Below are 16,912 nucleotides of genomic sequence, written 5' to 3' on the forward strand. Positions count from 1 at the left end.
TCCGTGCTTGCCGTGCCTGCCTGTCTATATGCCAGTCTAACCTGCCTGTTCCTGCATTCCCCGGTGTGGGTCAACAGCTGTGACAAGGTTTTGACCTGGAGTAGCACCTGGTACCTCTGCTCGGTTCCTCCCTTGTTCACGTAGTCGACTGAGCCGCCATGCGACCTTGGTCGGATCGGGTTGATACTAAGTTATGCCCCTCCAAGCACTCCTCGGTTCATGGTACAGTGGGATCAATAATCACGCTCATGCCAGTCAGTCCAGGCGCGAGCGTAACAATGTCGTTAATGTGGCCGAGCTCTATGTGTCTTTAAATTGGTATTGGGGTTTTTCCTAAATTTTGGCAGCTGTTAGACTCACTGCATACCCTATGATAGTATAGCAGACCCGCTAATTTCTAATGGGAACATGACATTACTGTAACCCAGTTCTATGTGTCTTTAATATGTTAATGGAGTTTTTCCTAAATTTTGGCAGCCGTTGGACTTACTGCATACCCTATAACTGTATAGCAGACCCGCTCCTTTCTAATGGGAACATATTGTTACTGTGGCCCAGCTGTATGTGTCTTTAAATTATTGGGGTTTTTCCTAAATTTTGATAGCCTGTGGACTCACTGCATACCCTATGACTGTATAGCAGACAAACTTGTTTCTTTTGGGAAAATGTCATTACTGTGTTCCTGCTCTATTTGTTTTAAATTGTTAATGTGGTTTTTCCTAAATTTTGGCAGCAATAATGCATAACCTATAACTGTAGCAGACCTGCTCCTTTCTAATGAGAACGTGTCGTTACTGTGGCCCAGCTCTATGTGTCTTTAAATTGTTTTTGGTGTTTTTTCTAAATTTTACTAGTCGTTGGACTCACTGCATAACCTACAACTGTATACCAGACCCGCTCATTTCTAGGAACATTTTGTTAGTGTGGCCCAGCTCTATGTGTCTTTAAATTGTTACGAGGTTTTTCCTAAATTTTAGGAGCCGATGGACTCACTGCATACCCTATAACTGTATTGCAGACCAGCTCCTTTCTAATGGGAAAATGTTGCTACTGTGGCCCAGCTCTACGTCTTTAAATTGTTATTGGGGTTTTTCCTAAATTTTGGCAGACTTTGCACTCACTGCATACCTTATGACAGTATAGCAGACCCGTTAATTTCTAATGTGAACATGGCATTACTATAGCCCAGCTTTGTGTCTTTAATTTGTTATTGGGGTTTTTCCTAAATTTTGGCAGATGTTGGACTCACTACATACAATATAACAGTATAGCAGACCCGATCTTTTCTAATGGGAAGATGTTGTTACTGTAGCCTAGATGTATGTGTCTTTAAATTGTTATTGGGGGTTCTCTAAAATTTTGGAAACCATTGGACTCACTGAATAACCTATAACTGTTGCAGACCCTCTCCTTTCTAATGGCAACATGTCATTACTCTGGCACATCTCTATGTGTCTTTAATTAGTTATTGGGGTATTTCCAAAATTTTGGTAGCAGTTGGACTCACTGCATTCCTTATAACGGTATAGAAGACCCACTTGTTTTTTAATGGGAACAAGCCGTTACTGTGGCCCAGCTCTATGTGTCTTTAAATTGTTATTGAGGATTTTCATACATTTTGGCAGACGTTGGACTCACTGCATACCCTATAACTGTATAGCAGACTCGATACATTCTAAAGGGAACATGTCATTACTGTGGCCCATCTCTATGTGTCTTTAAATTGTTAATGGGGTTTTTCCTAAATTTTTTTAGCCATTGGCCTCACTGCATACATTATAACTGTATATAAGATGAGCTACTTTTTAATGTGAACATGTCATTACTGTGGCCCAGCTCTATGTGTCTTTAAATTGTTATTGGAGTTTTTCCTAAAATTTTGCAGCCTTTGGACTCACTGCATACCCTATAACTGTATTGTAGATCCGCTCCTTTCTAATGGGACATGCTGTTCCTGTGGCCCAGTACTATGTGTCTTTAATTGTTATTGGGAAATTTCCTAAATTTTGTTAGACGTTGGATTTAGTGCTTACCCTATAACTGTATAGCAGACCCGCTACTTTCTAATGGGAACATGTCGTTACTATGGACCAGCTCTATGTTTCTTTAAATTGTTATTGGGTTTTTCCTAAATTTTGATAGCCGGTAGACTCACTGCATACCCTAAAACTGTATAGCAGGCGAGCTCCTTTCTAATGAGAAAATGTCATTACTATATCCAAGCTCTATGTGTTTTAAATTGTTAATGGTGTTTTTCCTAAATTTTGGCAGCCGTTGGACTCACTGCATAACCTATAACTGTAGCAGGCCTGCTCCTTTCTAATGAGAACATGTCATTACTGTGGGCCAGCTCTAAGTGTCTTTAAATTGTTTTTCGTGTTTTTTCCTAAATTTTGGCAGCAGTAAGACCCACTGCATAACCTATTACTGTATAGCAGACTTGCCACTTTCTAGTAGAAAGATGTAGTTACTGTCGTCCAGCTCTATGTGACTTTTAATTGTGTTTGAGGTTTTTCCTAAATTTTGGCAGCTGTTGGACTCACTGCATACCCTATAACTGTATAGCAGACCAGCTCCTTTCAAATGAGAGCATATTGTTCCTGAGGCCCAGCTCTATTTGTCTTTAAATTGTTATTGGGGTTTTTCCTAAATGTTGGCAGCTGTTGGACTCACTGCATACCGTATAACTAAATAGCAGACCTGCTTTTCTCTAATGGGAACATGTCGTTACTGTGGCCCAGCTCTACGAGTCTTTAAATTGTTATTGGGGTTTTTCCTAAATTTTGGCAGCCATTGGACTCACTGCATAACATATAACTGTATAGCAGACTCGATCCTTTCTAATGGGTACATGTCGTTAATGTAGCCCAGCTCTATGTGTCTTCAAATTGGTATTGAAGTTTTTCCTAAATTTTGGCAGCCGTTGGACTCACTAAATACCCTATAACTGTATAGCGGACTCCATCCTTTCTAATGGGAACATGTCGTTAATGTGGCCCAGCTCTATGTGTCTTTAAATTGGTATTGGGGTATTTCTAAATTTTAGCAGTCATTGGACTCACTGCATACCCTATAACTGTATAGCAGACCCACTCCTTTCTAATGGAAACATGTCATCACTGTGGCCCAGCTCTATGTATCTTTATATTGTTATTGGGGTTTTTCCAAAATTTTGGCAGCCGTTGGACTCACTGCATACCCTATAACTGTGTACCATACCCGCTCCATTCTAGGAACTTTTCGTTACTGTTTTTTAGCTCTCTGTGTCTTTAAATTGTTATTGGGGTTTTTCTTAAATCTTGGCAGCCTTTGGACTTACTGCATACCCTATAACGGTATACCAGACCCGCTCCTTTCGAGGAACATTTAGTTACTGTGGCCCAGCCCTATGTGTCTTTAAATTGTTATTGGGGTTTTTCCTAAATTTTGGCAGCCGTTGGACTCACTGCATACCCTGTAACTTGATAGCAGATCCACTCCTTTCTAATGGGAACATGGCATTACTGTGGCCCAGCTCTGTGTCTTTAAATTGTTATATTTTTTTTTTCTAAATTTTGGCAGCTGTTGGACTCATTGCATACCCTGTAGATGTATAGTAGACTCAATCCTTTCTAATGGGAAGATGTAGTTACTGTGGCTTAGCTCTATGTGTCTTTAAATTGTTATTGGGGTTTTTCCTAAATTTTGGCAGCCGTTGGACTCACTGCATACCTTATAACTGTGTACCAGACCCGCTCCTTTCTAATGGGAACATGTCATTACTGTGGCCCAGCTGTTTGTGTCTTTAAAAAATTATAGGGGTTTTTCTAAATTTTGATAGCCGGTGGACTTACTGCATACTCTATAACTGTATAGTACACGAGCTCCTTTCTAATGGGAAAATGTTATTACTGTGTCCCAGCTCTATGTGTTTTAAATTGCTTATGGGGTTTTTCCTCAATATGGTCAGTCGTTGGACTAACTCCATAACCTACAACTGTATAGCAGACCTGCTCCTTTCTAATGAGAGCATGTCGTTATGGTGGCCCAGCACTATGTGTCTTTAAATTGTTTTGGTGTTTTTTCTAAATTTTAGCAGTCGTTGGACTCACTGCATACCCTATAACTGTATAGCTGACCCACTCCTTTCTAATGGAAACATGTCATCACTGTGGCCCAGCTCTATGTGTCTTTAAATTGATATTGGGGTTTTTCCTAAATTTTGGCAGCCATTGGACTCACTGCATACCCTATAACTGTACACCCTACCCGCTCCTTTCTAGGAACTTTTCATTGCTGTTTTTTAGCTCTCTGTGTCTTTAAATTGTTATTGGGGTTTTTCTTAAATCTTGGCAGCTGTTGGACTCATTGCATACCCTATAGATGCATAGCAGACTCATTCCTTTCTAATGGGAAGATGTAGTTACTGTGGCTTAGCTCTATGTGTCTTTAAAATGTTATTAGGGTTTTTCCTAAATTTTGGCAGCCGTTGGACTCACTGCATACTTTCTAACTGTATAGCAGGCTCGATTCTTTCTAATGGGCACATGTCATTTCTGTGGCCAAGCTCTATGTGTCTTAAAATTGTTATTGGTGTTTTTCCTAAATTTTGGTAGCCGTTGGATCCACTGAATACCCTATAACTGAAAAGGAGACTCACTCCTTTCTAAAGGGAACATGTTTTTACTGTTTTCCAGCTCTATGTGTCTTTAAATTGTTATTGGGGTTTTTCCTAAATTTTGGAAGCCGTTGGACTCACTGCATAACCTATAACTGTATCAGACCAGCTCCTTTCTAATGGGAACATTGCATTACTGTGGCCCAGCTCTAAGTGTCTTTAAATTGTTATTGTTTTTTTTTCTAAATTTTGGCAGCCGTTGGACTCACTGCATACACTATAGCTGTATAGCAGACTCGATTGTTTCTAATAGGAAGATATAGTTACTGTGGCCTAGCTCTATGTGTCTTTAATTTGTTATTGGGGTTTTTCCTAAATTTTGGCAGCCGTTGGACTCAGTGCATACCCTATAACTGTATTGCAGACATGCTCCTTTCTAATGGGAACAAGGCATTACTGTGGCCCAGCGCTATGTGTCTTTAAATTGTTAATTCCTAAATTTTGACAGCCCTTGCAGTGACTGCATTGGCTTTACCACTATAGGAGACCCACTCCTTTCTAATAGGAATATGTGGTTTCTGTGGTCCAGCTCTATGTATCTTTAAATTGTTATTGGGAATTTTCCTAAATTTTGATAGCCGTTGGATCCACTGCATACCCCATAACTGAACAGAAGACTCGTTCCTTTCTAATTGGAACATGTTGTTACTGTGGCCCCGCTCTATGTGTCTTTAAATTGTTATTGGGGTTTTTCCTAAATTTTGGAAGCCGTTGGACTCACTGCATACCCTATAGTTGTATAGCAGACTCAATTGTTTCTAATGGGAAGATGTAGTTACTGTGGCCTAGCTCTATGTGTCTTTAATTTGTTACTGGGATTTTTCCAACATTTTGGCAGAAGTTGGACTTAGTGCATACCCTATAACTGTACAGCAGACTCTCTCCTTTCTAAAAGGAGCATGTCATTACTGTGGCCCAGCTCTATATGTCTTAAAATTGTTATTTAGGGTTTTCCTAAATTTTGGCAGCCATTGGACTCACTGCATACCCTATGACTGTATAGCAGACCACTACTTTCTAATAGGAATATGTGGTTACTGTGGTCCAGCTCTATGTGTCTTTAAATTGTTTTTGGAGTTTTTCCTAAATTTTGGCAGCCGTTGTGCTCACTGCATACCCTATGACCGTATAGCAGACCCACTCCTTTCTAATGGGAACAAGTCATTACTGTGGTCCAGCCCTATGTGTCTTTAAATTATTTCCTAAATTTTGGCAGCCGTTGCAGTGACTGAGACCCACTCCTTTAAAATGGGAACATTTTTTTTTACTGAGGCACTCCTCTATGTCTCTTCAAAGCGGTATTGGGGCGCATCCAAATTTTTGACAGCCCTTGCAGTGACTGCATACGCAATAACAGTATAGGAGTTCCACTTTTAATAATGGGAACAACAAAGCATAGCTGACTGCTTGCCCTTTAAGAATTATAAGGGCCACATGATGGTCCTATAAAAATAGTAGTGATGTGAGAGCACTAAAATGCTTGGGTGCTTGATGCTCGGGTCGAGCACATTGAAACCCGAGCAACGAGCCTATGTAAGTCTATGAGAAACTCCAGCATTTCTAAGGCTCCCCCCCCGGCGGTTTGCAGAGGGCCTAAGAATTGACCAAATCGATGGGAACAATGCTCAAATGATATGGGAACAGCATGGGGAAGACCCCTGGAAGCATTTCTGACTCCCAGGTCGCGACTGTCAACAACGTTGTCAGAGGTATTACGCCACTTTTACGTACTTACAATAAAACGTACAAAAACGAAACCGAAATTAATTTTCCTGGGAAATATGTTAAGGAACATCCATTCCAGGGTAATGACTTGTATATAAAGCAAAATAAGTAACCAAAAACAAAAATACTTCTCCACACCTTGGGCTATGTACACATTCAGCGTTTTTGATGCATTTTTGCACTTTTGCGTTGCTTTCAACCTTGACAAATGCATTCACCAGGAAATTTCATTTTAACATTTTACAACCTTATCTGGCCATGTGGTGTGTGAGATATCATCAGATACATCATGTTTCATTAATGAAGGAGGGACTCTGAAAATCACAAAGCCTATTTTTATAGGGCCATCATTCGGCCTTTACTATTCTTACAGGGCCAGCAATCGGCACACACTATTCTTAGATAGCCATCAGCTGACTATGTTTTATTGTTCTCATTACTAAAGAGTGGGTCTTCTACACTGTTATTGAGTATGCAGTGAGTGGCAGGGCTGCCCAAAATTTGGACGCACTTAAAAATACCACTTTGAAGAGACTTAGAGGAGGGCCTCCTGAAAACAATGTTCCCATTATTAGGAAGTGGGTCTCCTATTGTGTTTGCTCATGCAGTGAATTCAAGGGCTGCCAAAAATTTAGGGGCACTCCAATGCCCTTTGGAAGAGACGTGGAAGAGGGCCTCATAAAAAATGTTCCTATTAGAAAGGAGCGGGTCTCCTATACTTGTAATTCCCATGTACTAAGTGTATGGGCAGAGAAACATTTACCCCTGGGGAGTATACATAAACATACTGTATAAAAAACGTTTTTACAGGCATCATAAACATCCTTTAAAAAAATTACGTGGGTGTTGCATCATGGACTATGGTCACCCTGGTGATATGGTGGTGGAGAATGAGGATGAGGAGAAGGTGGAGGACAAAAGCAAATAGCAAAAATCAGGAAGCTTATACCCATGTGTGGGTGTGAAGAGGTGCATGGGAATACACCTCCCAAAAAAAGACACTGGATTTGAGTTCATGCTACGCTGCTATCATTCGTTGGTGTTGAGAAGTCTGGCCCAATCCAGCCCTTGTTTATTTTTTATAAGAGTCAGACTGTCAGCATTTTCAGTTGACAGGCGGATGCGCTTATTAGCTATAATTCCACAAGCGGCACTAAAAACCTGCTCTGATAAAATGCTGGCGGCAGGGCAGGCCAGGACCTCCAAGGTGTAGAGAGCCAGTTCATTTCACGTATCCAGCTGTGATACCCAATAATTATAAGGCACAGAGGAATCACGGAGGACGTTGGTACGGTTGACAAGGCACTACCACAGCATCTTCCTAAACTTTGCACTCCTTGTGAGAGTACCCCGCACATCAGGGCTTGTGCAATCGGAGGGGCTGAGAAAATTCTCCCAGAACTTTGACAATGTTCCCCTTCCTCTGCTGGATTGGATTTGTGTCTCTCTCGCCTGTAGTCCTTGGTTGTCCGCCAGCGTTTTCAGATGGAAATTTTTTTTAACAGTTCCGCAACAAGGGCCTTCTGGTACTGCCCCATTTTTGCAGACCTGTCCGCCTCAGGAATAAGAGATATAAAGTTCTCCTTGTAGTGTGGGTTTATAAGTGTCACCAACCAGTAATGACTGTCACCAAAAATATTGAAAATGGGAGGGTCATGGGAAAGGCAGTATAACATAAACTCAGCGATGCGTGCCAGATTGCTAACAGGCAAGACTTCCGTGTCCTCACCAAGAGGATGAGTGACCATGCTCTCCTCCTCCTCCTCTCTGTCCTCTGGCCATCCACGCCGAACAGATGGTATGACAATTGTGCAGGTAGTACAGTCTATAGTGCATGAAACTAGCTCCTGCTCTACCTCCTCCTCCTCTTCCTCATTGTCACCCAATTCACGTTGGGATGAGATGAAGCTGGGCTGTGTGTAATCACCCTCAAAAAGAGGAGGAATCCAGGAGCAAATTAGTAGGAAATAGTCTTTATTAGATAAATAGGTATAATAAATAGTCAAGTCACAGCATAGACCAATAGAGGTCTATGCTTCAGCTGATGACCAGGTGCCTCCAGTGAACCCACCCTCTCAGGAAAGATCGCTAGTAAATCCACCAGCCAGGATTCAGACAAGACCAAGCAATAAGAGGAGGCAGGCTGCTCCTCATCAGGTTGGTGTTCCCTGGGGGGGGCCTCGGGTCATTAATCTCTCCACACATGTGTTGACTCATGCCCAGGTGGAGGTCCTTGAAAGAGGACTATCCTTTTCACCAACCAGTTCTTTTGATTATTTTATAGCGCTCAAAGACCTCCACCTTTTTGCTAGAAAGCTAATACTCAAAAAGCTTCATTGCAAGTCGCATGGTGACCCGGGGCCTCTGGATGCTGCAGAAAGAGAGGCATTACAAAATCTCGAGGACCTCCTAGTGGAACAGGGACCCGCATCATCAGGTGGGTCACTCTTGAGTGTATGCTCTAGGTCCACACGTTTCCCTCCCTTGTCTTTGAGTCCGGCTGTAGAAATATTTGTGTGGTTGGTGGCTGATTTCAAGAAACTCTCCACGCGCAGGAGATATGATAACCTCACCCACCGCCAACTGGCTATTAAACAACTTCAATCCTATCATGATATAGTCATTAAGCCGGCAGACAAGGGAGGGAACATTGTTGTGTGGCCCTGTACGAGATACGAAAGGGAGGCTCTTTGGCAGCTAAGGGATTCTGATACCTATACAAAACTATAATTTAACCCCACGGCATCTTATTCTGCGGCACTCCAGACGATCCTCGGTCGCCCATGCGATCAGGGAATTATTGATAACAAGACACTGGAGGCACTTACGGTCCGATATCTTAGGACAGCAACCCTGTATCTCCTCCCTAAAATCCACAAGGACGCAGTCAGCCCGCCGGGACGTCCGATCGTGTCAGGCCAGGGGAGTTTATGTGAACCAATATGTAAGTACATCGACAACTATTTAAAACCTCTTGTCCGAGACTCTCCCCTCGTTTGTGAAAGACACGACGGACGTACTCACGCGGGTTGACGGCGTCCTGGTGGAGGATGGCACTCTCATGGTCACCGCTGATGTGGAAAGTTTATATACATGTATCCGACATGACCTGGGCCTTGAGGTTGTCCGCCTCTTCCTCGGGACCTCCAACCTGAACGGCCCATCTCGGGAGCTTCTTCTCGAGCTCCTTCACTTTATCCTTTCGCACAATTATTTTTTGTTTAAAGACACGATATATCTTCAGCGACGTGGCACGGCGATGGGGGCGGCTTGTGAATCATCATACGCTAACCTCTTCCTAGGTGCATGGGAGAGGGAGATTTTTGGTGACGATGGCGGGCTCGCCACGGACCATGTCGTGTCATGGTTTAGATATATCGATGACATTTTGTTTTTTTGGCGGGGGTCGGAGGGGGAGCTCGAGGAGTTTATGGCATGGCTTAATGCCAACTCACGTGGTATCAGATTAACTTATACCTATCACACTGAAAGTATTGACTTTCTGGACATCAGCCTGGAGGTGGATGAACACTCCACCATCCCATCCAAACTGATGTCTTCAGAAAGTCTACGTCAGTGAATGCTTTGATCCACGATGATTCGGCACATTACTCACCAATGATTCGGGTCGTCCCGGTTGGACAGTTCCTGAGGATGAGGAGGATCTGCTCCACTAATTCAAAATTTGAGGCCCAGGCTGCTGATTTAACAAGACGGTTTAAACAACGTGGATATAGTAATCGGAGCATCAGGCGGTGCTATGAGAGGGCACGGGACACTTCCCGTAGTAGTCTTCTATATCCTAGTCAGGTCAAACTGGGGAAAGAGACGCAAGGAAAAATCCATTATATCTCGTCATTTAATCATGAGTGGGATATGATGCGACAGATTCTTATCCGTCATTGGGCAATTTTGGGCACGGAGCCTGCGTTACGAGATCACCTTGATAAGTTTCTATCAATGACAGCCCGTCGCGGGAAAAAATTGAGGGATCTATTAGTGTCTAGTCACTATGTCCCCCCTATATCTAACCCGTTTGGGTCCTGTGGGCCTACTGTGGGATGTTTTCCATGCAGTCGCTGCCTTGCCTGCGCCAATGTCCTGCGCAGTGTTTCTTTCATGTCCTCCAATGGCTCCCGTGAATTTAAAATCTCTCATTACATCTCATGCAGTACGAGCAATGTGATATATTATGCTACCTGCGGATGTAATTTGATATATATAGGTTTGACATGAAGGGAGCTTCGTGTCAGGGTACGTGAGCACGTGCGTGACATTGGCTCGGCCAGGACGGTGACTGATCCCCGGGAGCTCAAGACCTTACCGCGCCACTTTAAAGCATCACATGATTGTGATCCAAATACATTGCAGGTACGTGGCATTGAAGTGGTGCGTCTCGTTAACAGCGTTTAGCTCAAAGGGAAGCGAGGTGGATGGTTAATCTGGACACGGTCAGCCCGGGAGGGTTGAATGAGGCTTTAAGTTTTGCCCTGTTTTTATGATTCATATGGTTAGGGCTTAATTCTCCTGCTGACTTTGTATTATAGTCCCGTGGTATTATTTTTATTTTTATCTTTATACTTTTCTTTTGTAGTATGTTTTTTTTAATCATATGTCTTTTATCTAGTTTATCCTGGTGATGATTCGATGTACATCGTTGTACAGACCTTGATTTGGATACGAGCCCTGTTCCTTATGATTCTGCATTCTATTCTCAAGCTATGGGATGAATTCTTCTTCCCGGAAGATTACTATGCTTGTTGTGTGGTGCTAGATACTGTAACCTTATGTTTATATATATATATATATATATATATAAGAAAATTCCTTGTATCATCATGTTCTCTGGTGATGGATAATTTTTGCATTGATATTCATGAGATGATATGGTGTATAGATGCCCATACCAAGGGAGAGTGTGATGATATCTTAATATATTCTTTTCCTGCCTTTATCCGGGCTGCTCACGCTGTGCGGATGCGTTCCGTTGGTCCCCTCCGCTTGGCGCACGCCCGGCTATCTTTTGCCTTCTGCTTAGTGCGTTACTGCGCACGCGCGGGAGGCGTGGCGGCCTGGGCGCGTGCGCTAGCGATGAGGTACCTACGGCGCATGCGCCACTCTTAGCGGAAGCTCCATGTTTTTGATGGTAATTGACTATATGCGGTCATGTGGAGAGTCACATGACGGCCTTATGGGCGTATTTAAAGGTCCTTGCACTTACTAGGCATATAGCCTCTTGAGAAAGCCACCAAAATCCAGGTGAAATGCGCGTTGAGGCGTTCTTTTCCATGGATCATTTTTTTCAGCACCTCTAGCTTCTTTTCCATCTCCCGGTAAGGTGTTTTCGTGCTGATATACTGACTATGGGCATATTATAATATTGTGGACGTTTGGAGTCCAGTAAATGCTTATTGTTACTGGCCCCTAGTCACGGTCTATCCATTCATTTACCTTGCCTGGGGTTCCCCCACCCCACAGTTGACATCCTAATGGTGTGGGTGTGGGGTCTAAAGCTATATAGTGCTGTACTTCTCTGATCCTATGTACCTCAATTGGTCTATGCTGTGACTTGACTATTTATTATACCTATTTATCTAATAAAGACTATTTCCTACTACTTTGCTCCTGGATTCCTCCTCTTTTTGATCATGTCTTTGGAGTTGGTTCTATGCTGATTCTGACATTGTTCGGTTTGACAGCAATGTTTGTCGTTTTTTGTTTATACAAGGCTGTCCCATGTATACTAATGTGTGTAATCACCCTGTATGGTTCCTTGCTCCATCTCATCACGCTTCCCCTGCAATGCATTCTCTTTGATTGTGAGCAGAGAGCATTTCAGAAGACAGAGAAGCGGGATGGTAATGCTAATTATGGAGTCATCACCGCTCACCATGTTGGTTGTGTCCTCAAAGTTTTGGAGGATGGTACATACAGTACAGACCAAAAGTTTGGACACACCTTCTCATTTAAAGATTTTTTTGTATTTTCATGACTATGAAAATAATACATTAACACTGAAGGCATCAAAACTATGAATTAACACATGTGGAATTATATACTTAACAAAAAAGTGTGAAACAACTGAAAATATGTCTTATATTCTAGGTTCTTCAAAGTAGCCACCTTTTGCTTTGATGACTGCTTTGCACACTCTTGGCATTCTCTTGATGAGCTTCAAGAGGTAGTCACCGGAAATGGTCTTCCAACAATCTTGAAGGAGTTCCCAGAGATGCTTAGTACTTGTTGGCCCTTTTGCCTTCACTCTGCGGTCCAGCTCACCCCAAACCATCTCGATTGGGTTCAGGTCTGGTGACTGTGGAGGCCAGGTCATCTGGCGTAGCACCCCATCACTCTCCTTCTTGGTCAAATAGCCCTTACACAGCCTGGAGGTGTGTTTGGGGTCATAGTCCTGTTGAAAAATAAATGATGGTCCAACTAAACGCAAACCGGATGGAATAGCATGCCGCTGCAAGATGCTGTGCTAGCCATGCTTGTTCAGTAAGCCTTCAATTTTGAATAAATCCCCAACAGTGTCATCAGCAAAGCACCCCCACACCATCACACCTCCTCCTCCATGCTTCACGGTGGGAACCAGGCATGTAGAGTCCATACGTTCACCTTTTCTGCGTCACACAAAGACAAGGTGGTTGGAACCAAAGATCTCAAAATTGGACTCATCAAACCAAAGCACAGATTTCCACTGGTCTAATGTCCATTCCTTGTGTTCCTTAGCCCAAACAAGTCTCTTCTGCTTGTTGCCTGTCCTTAGCAGTAGTTTCCTAGCAGCTATTTTACCATGAAGGCCTGCTGCACAAAGTCTCTTCTTAACAGTTGTTGAAGAGATGTGTCTGTTGCTAGAACTTTGTGTGGCATTGACCTGGTCTCTAATCTGAGCTGCTGTTAACCTGCCATTTCTGAGGCTGGTGACTCGGATAAACTTATCCTCAGAAGCAGAGGAGACTCTTGGTCTTCCTTTCCTGGGGCGGTCCTCATGTGAGCCAGTTTCTTTGTAGTGCTTGATGGTTTTTGCAACTGCACTTGGGGATACTTTCAAAGTTTGCCCAATTTTTCGGACTGACTGACCTTCATTTCTTAAAGTAATGATGGCCACTCGTTTTTCTTTACTTAGCTGCTTTTTTCTTGCCATAATACAAATTCTAACAGTCTATTCAGTAGGACTATCAGCTGTGTATCCACCAGACTTCTGCACAACACAACTGATGGTCCCAACCCCATTTATAAGGCAAGAAATCCCACTTCTTAAACCTGACAGGGCACACCTGTGAAGTGAAAACCATTTCCGGTGACTACCTCTTGAAGCTCATCAAGAGAATGCCAAGAGTGTGCAAAGCAGTCATCAAAGCAAAAGGTGGCTACTTTAAAGAACCTAGAATATAAGACATATTTTCAGTTGTTTCACACTTTTTTGCTAAGTATATAATTCCACATGTGTTAATTCATAGTTTTGATGCCTTCAGTGTGAATGCACAATTTTAATAGTCATGAAAATACAGAAAAATCTTTAAATGAGAAGTTGTGTCCAAACTTTTGGTCTGTACTGTATGTCTGACATCCATGTTTTTTCCTGAGATCTTATGTGTGGAGTCTGAACTGAATACCAATGGCCTTGTTGATGCTGCTACTCAACAACTGCCCTCTTCTGCTCACAAATCCTTCCCAACATCTGCAGTGTAGAGTTCCAATGCGTGGGGACATCACACACCAGTCTGTGAGTCGGTAGCTGCAAGCGCTGCTGAAAGACGGAAAGGGCGGCGGAACCTGCTGGTGACTTTCTAAAATGGGCACACAGGGGCGTACTTTAACAAGCAGATCCGGCAGATCCGGGTAGGATTTGAGAAACCGCTGAACCACGAGGTTAAGCATATGGGCCAGGCATGGTACGTGTGTAAGCTCGCCTCGCCTCAAAGCCGCCACCAGGTTCCGGCCATTGTCACACACGACCATGCCTGGCTGCTGGTTCAACAGTGTGAGCCACAGATCTGCCTGCTTTTTCAGAGCTGTCCACATCTCTTCAGCATTGTGCTGTTTGTCACCTAAGCATATTAGCTTCAGCACAGCCTGTTGCCGCTTGGCCGAGGCATTGTGCTGCAGTGCTTCCAGCTTGTGACTTATGTGGTCATTTCGGAAATAGAGGCTGAAGAGGGGGAGGAGGCTGAGGAGGAAGAGGTGCAGGAGCTGTAGACTCTGGGGGCAACCCTAATTGACCTAGGGCCTGCAATCCTTGGTGTCAGGAGGACGTGTTCCGTCCCATAATCCGACTGGGTTCCGGCATCCACTATGTTAACCCAGTGTGCCGTCAGCGAGATGGACCATCCCTGCCCACAATCACTTGTCCACGTGTTTGTGGTTAGGTGGAATTTCCTGGTAACTACATTGTTGAGGGCACGGCTAATGTTTTGGGACACATGCTTTTGTAATGCGGGGACTGCACACCGGGAGAAATTGTGGTGGCTGGGGACCAAGTACCGAGGGATGGCCACCGCCATCAGGTTGTGGAATGCTTCTGTCTCCATGAGCCTAAAAGGCAACATTTTGAGTGCAAGCAGTCGTGAAATGTGGGAATGTAGTAGTGTGACCTGTGAGGCTTTGGCTGGGTATTTGCGCTTGTGTTCCAAAGACTGGGGTATGGACATCTGAACGCTGCGCTGGGAAAAGGACGTGGACGTGCTTCCTGATGCTGCTACTTGAGAGTGTGCAATGACAGGTGCAGGACAGGAGGCATCTTCGCATGCACCATGGACAGGGGATTGGCTTGCATGAACAACAGCAGAAGAAGCAGTGGTGCCACCCGCAAACACTGTTCCTGGACCCTGGGGTTCGGCCCACAAAGTCAGGTGCTTTGCTGCCATGTGCCTGATCATGCTGGTGGTGGTCAGGCTGCTAGCTTTGCCACCCCTGCTGATGCTAACCTGGCAGATGGTGCAAATGGCCTTTTTGGGGTTATTGGCAGAGTCTTTAAAAAACAACCAGACTCGGGAAGACCTAACAGCTGTACTGTCAACTTGATTCATGTTGGTGTTACTGGGAATGGTTGCCTGCCCTCTGTCTGCGGCCACCACACTGCTTCTTCCTGCCTGTTGGGGTGCTCCGCCTCCCTTCCCCTGTGTGCTGTTGTTCTCGCTTTGCATGTCCTCCTGCCAGTTTGGGTCAGTTACTATATCATCCACCTCCTCGTCTTCCACTTCCGCACCCTGGTCCTCCTCCTGACTTTCTGGCAATTGTGTCTCATCATTGTCCACCTCTTGTGACACTTTCCCATCTTCGCCTTCGTGTGACCATGGCTGCTCAAATATTTGGGCATCGCTACATGCGATCTCCTCTTGCCTCGCGTCAGGTGGACCGGGCGAGAGGCCCGAATCTATAAATGGAAAAGTGAACAGCTCTTCGGAGTGTCCAAGTGTGGGATAAGTTGTCTCTGGGCACTCAGCATGGTGGGAGGAAGGAAGATCAGGGTGAGGAATATGCAGTCTAGACTCACAGCTACTGAGACTTGACCGTGTGGAAGACAGGGTGGTGGTGGTGGTGGCAAAGTGACTGGAAGCATTATCTGCTATCCAACCAACAACCTTTTGACACTGCTCTGGGTTCAATAGTGGTGTGCTGCGGTTCCCTAGGAATTGGGACAGGAAGGTCGGGCGAGAAGATGTGAGTGTTTGTTGTGGCACAATTTCAGCTTGCCAACGGCCTCGGTCTCTGCATGCACCATCACCATCACCATCATGTCCAGTTCCCTGACCCTTGCCATGCGCCTTGCCCATTTTAAATGGAGGACAATATATTCCACGCTCACTACAAATGGCTGAATTTGGAGCGAAGTTATATGTAATCCGTGTGACGGAGAAACCAGAGTTTTAAATACCTGGTCTGTAGGTAACTATTTTGAACAGCAAACTGGTGTCAATAGCTTCACTGACACACTGAAACTAATTTTTAATAGAGGCCAGAAATGGCAGTATTTTATGAAAACGTATATGTGATCCGTGTGACGGAGAAAACACAGTTTTAAATAGCTGGCCTGTAGGTAACTATTTTGAACAGCAAACTGGTGTCAATTGCTTCACTGACACACTGAAACAAATTTTTAATGGAGGCCAGAAATGGCAGTATTTTAAGCGCTATTATATGTGATCCGTGTGATGGACAAACCACAGTTTTAAATAGCTGGATTTTTAGCGCTGTAAAATGGAAAGGACCTGGCTGTATTCTGCAGTGCCAACAAGCTAATGGCGCAGAAAAACGGTGTTCTCTGGATTGCTTTTTAAGCAAATAATGAGGATTAAGATAAAAAAAAAAATATTCCGGGCCCATGAAACCGGGGCCTATTTCTAGAAATATCTAACAGCAGCAGCAGACAAAACTGGAATGGAGCCTCTTGTGCTATGTGCACTGCAGTATGCTATATACCCTGCCTGCCTGCCTATATACACTGCCTGCCTGATATCTCTGTAGATGGATTAGTCCTCAGAAGAACTGTTTGTTGAGATGGATATGTGTCCCTAATATAGTTTG

Source organism: Phyllobates terribilis, unplaced genomic scaffold, assembly GCF_046119375.1.
Source record: "Phyllobates terribilis strain yellow unplaced genomic scaffold, ASM4611937v1 Scaffold_13__5_contigs__length_258822181, whole genome shotgun sequence".
In the NCBI taxonomy this organism is placed as follows: domain Eukaryota; kingdom Metazoa; phylum Chordata; class Amphibia; order Anura; family Dendrobatidae; genus Phyllobates; species Phyllobates terribilis.